Genomic DNA, 3,959 nt, shown 5'->3' on the forward strand with positions numbered 1-3,959 from the left:
TCCCCTCTTGGAAAGTTTTTAGACTAGAACGTCTGGATGTTGTTACAGACTCTCTAATTTGCATTCCGTTGCAAAATAAAAGGTTGTGTTTAAATGCAGAGTGCAATATCTACTGTGGCACAGCATAAGAAGAAAGTATTTCCTGTCTTCTCCTCTGAACAGAATAGCTGAAGGTCCCTTGTGATATTCCTTTCATGATCTAGGTCATAAACCAAAAAGCAGTCACATTTTTTTAGGTTACAAACTGTTCCTGAGGAAGAAGGTGGGAAGCTAAAGCAGGTATAGTGTACACTGCTGCTTCTTTCTGACCAAGGAGAATGTCTTGGATAATAATGTGCATTTCCATGGTTTTGCCTAGGTTGTTGAAGACTATGCTGGGAGGTGGCAGGTGCCTCTGCCTCAGCTACAGGTGCTGCAGACGGCGCTGTGCTGCTTCACCTCTGCCTGTGTGTCCTTCCCAGCCGAATGTGAGCACGTGCAGTATGTACTGAGTAGCCTTGCTTTGTGAGTACTTCTTCTTTTTTATTATTCCTTCCTTTACAATAGCAGAGCAAAAGAGTTTCAGATCCTCAGAGCTCCTCAGAGGGGTTTTACAGGTGGTGTAGCTACACAGAACCAAAAATTGCTTATTGGAATTTATTTTCATCTTTTTTGTGTCCTTGTTAAATATTCAAGTGGGCTATGACAGTGTTTTGTCATAAGGGATGTCTGGCAAAATGAATAATCTAAAAAATAAATGATCATCCTAACCTTATTTTGGTGTATTTGAAGACCAACCTTTGCCAGTAGATAATTTTAAATCATTTATCTCAAATTTTTACTTCTGTACTTCTAAAGATAAATGTCTTAAGAAAGAAGTCAATTACTTTGAAGTTGTATGGATTTTTATGTTTGAGTCATCAAATGCTTCTGGGAATTACTTGTCATGCAGTTAACTGACCCAAAGTCACATTCAGCTTCAAGAACTGCATGATGTTGTTTCATAAATTTTGCTCCAATTTCAATTTTCTTGATGCATTGGTCATTTTCCTACATGAAGACTGAAAGTGTCAGGGTAATAAGTACATAATGAAAAATAAATGCTGTCTTTAAATGTTGATGAAGCTTCACTGTGGACATTTCCTGTTTTGTGTGTGTGAAACTCCTTGACAGAGGGCTATTTATGGCATCATAAGACCACAGTTTCCCAAGTTATATCAAAACATAGTGACATCTGTTGCAGTGGATTTTTTCACTAGTTTTAAGGAAAAAGCCTACAGAGTTCAAACTATGTTTATATGTGCTCTTACATAGGAAAGCTTGGGAGGTAAAAGGCTGGAAATTCAGGTATTTTTTGGATGGATACCTTCTGATAATCAAGAAATAAATTGGTTGCCTGTGTGTTCCTGTGACCCTTATCTGTTTTGATTTTTGAGACTGGGTTTACTCCATGAGATATGCTTCCATTCTGGGATGTCAGTTTATTTATTCTTCTGCCTGGCTGGCACAGTTTTGCATGTGATGTGATATAAAGGGATCCCAGGGCTTAGTAGCTGCAGTTACCTGGGCAACCTTGCTCGAAACTCTTTTGAAAATTCAGTGTATATTAGGTCTTAGTTCTTGGAGAGCAAAACTCTGCCTGACTGTATTGTCATCCTTGAGTAAGATTTCCTTGGTAACCAGACAACAAACTGTTAACAGGAGCAACTGGTTTATTTCCTATACTTAATAACCTTGCTATTCAGATCAAATGAAGCGGCATCTGCATTAATATCAGGGGATTTTATAATAGTGCCACACTGGTGTTTTGAGGCAATCTTCTGATGCCAAAGCAGTGATGTGATCAATCTAGATGGATATAAATGTGGATATGCAGTGCTGCAGACAGTTTTCAAATAAACAAAGTTGGAACTGACTGTAGTAATTTTAACTGGAGACTGGTGATGAGGAAATAAAAATATTTTGATGGCTTCCTATATTAGACTGTGAGTAAGCACATTGATAAAGCAGAAAATTGTAGTTTACACTTGTTCACTATTGATTTCCAGATTTTCTTTTGGAAGATCTTCCTCTTTTTAAGTCATTCAAAACAAATTTAAATGCAAGCATGCATCACTATCTCTAATTAGTTTTGTCTTATTATTTAAGTTCCAGTTTGGTTGCTTGCCAGATCATGATGTGACTCATGGCTGACCTCTCCTGAGAGTCAAGTATGCTGCAAAATTTTGTTTAACATGAAATGAGCTCATGTTTTTTTCAGAACCATGTACTTATTTGGGTAGGGATTGTTTTTTCATTGCATATTTGAATTGAGATTCACAAGCTTAGCCTTGAGAGAAATTCTGTCACTGAACATAATAAGTTTGTATCTATTTCTCTAAGCCTGTTTTTGGCAGAGTTAATAATTGGTTAGAAAAAAAATCCTTGAGCATAATCTATTGGAAATATAATTTTATGGTACTTTTCCATTATTCCTATAGAAAACTTAATTTTGTCTGTGAGTATTGAGTATTTTAATGCACATGTTTAATGGAAATGTTACTGAGGAGAAAAAAATGCCTTTAATTTGCACAATATTTTTGAAGTCCTACCTGTTGCTCTGAGAGTTGCTCAGTTCTTGTCTGCTGCCCTTGACTCTCTCAATCAGCAATTGCAGCTCATTAGTGCAGTGCCTGTCTGGTACTTTTTCCAAGTAGAAATGAAATTTCTTAGAATCTTCAGGCAGAACAGTAACAGTTGCACTGCAGATCCACGATTGCCAAGTTTTTGATTGAATTCACTCAACTTCATTATCTGGAAGGAGGCTTTTATAAACAAAAACCTGAATTGAAAGGAGATCTGGAAAGCTGCTTTTTACCAACCTCTTTGATTCTGTAGCAGGATTTAAAGGAACTAAAATGTTAGACCAGTATTTTAAGATGATACAAACCACGGAGACCACAAATCAATTTGAATCTAAGCAGCTTTGAAAGTATTAGTCCTTTCTTCACCCATTTCTGCCACTTCTTTTTGGGGTAACACTTCTGAATTCATCTTGCTGGACAGAGACCTGATCTAATTAAAAATTTGGTGGTGGTAAAATTCAAGTTGTGTGAATTTGAATGCCACACAGAAGGTGAACATAGTTTTGTTTGCATATCTGCACAAAAGCTGTCCCCTTCTAAATAGTCTTCAAAAGCTTTTTTATTTTAAAGATAAAATAATTAATACCTTTAAACCAACATCTTCATGGAGAGACTTCAGTTTTGGCAAGACAGGCTGAAATGAAATAAAGTGTATTTGTAGTGAGTGCCTGAAAACAGGAATTGTTGGCCACCAGAAATCTTTGAGTGACTCCACATGGCACAAGTCTAGAATTCACGGAATTCCTGATTTTGGTTTGAGTGCTGCTAAAAGTAAGAGACTTAAGAGTAGTTTCATTTTTTGAATCAATGTTTTTAGTTTGACTTGTCACTACTTCTGTTTTTTAGGAGTTTTTTTGAATTGCTGCTGTTCTTTGGAAAGGATGAGTTCTATGAAGATCCTTTGAAGGATATTTTAGGTTCAATCCAGGTAGTGTTGCCTACTTTCATATAAACTTTAATATTATTTTAGTAGATGTAAAGACAGTTTTTGTGACTGTATGACCTGGAGGAAATGTGCCATTAAAATGAAAGAAACTTTGTTTATGTCTATTTGGAGCTTAATGTCATTCAGTTCATGGCATGAAATCTCATGTTTCCCCCTCTGGTTTAAATTTGAAGTTGAAGCTTCATCTGAGTGAAGTCTTCAAGTCAGCATAAATGTAGATAGTTTAAATTGTTCTGTTCTTGGGTAGATTGGGACATAGTTTTCTGTGTCTGGGTAAAACTGCATAAGATAAATGGCCCTAGATTAAGAACTTGTTTTGCCAGGTAAGTGTGGGGTTTGGTTGGTTTGAATTTTTTTTGTACCTGTATGGATTTTTAAGGTTGTGCCACCGTTAGAGGAAACTTTGTAGG

At 36.3% G+C, this 3,959-nt stretch overlaps 1 protein-coding gene across 1 annotated transcript in view; it reads left to right on the forward strand.

The window, feature by feature from the left end:
- Positions 1-234: 234 nt before the first annotated feature.
- The window catches only part of ZNF654 (zinc finger protein 654), a 20,635-nt gene continuing 16,910 nt past the window's right edge, over positions 235-3,959 (forward strand). Inside the window, exons 1-2 of the mRNA XM_005422348.3 lie at positions 235-504; positions 3,450-3,531. The gene's annotated coding sequence lies outside the window, so the exon portion shown is untranslated. The remainder of the gene's footprint in view (positions 505-3,449; positions 3,532-3,959) is intronic.

The sequence above is a fragment of the Geospiza fortis genome, unplaced genomic scaffold, assembly GCF_000277835.1.
Source record: "Geospiza fortis unplaced genomic scaffold, GeoFor_1.0 scaffold72, whole genome shotgun sequence".
Classification (NCBI taxonomy): Eukaryota; Metazoa; Chordata; class Aves; order Passeriformes; family Thraupidae; genus Geospiza; species Geospiza fortis.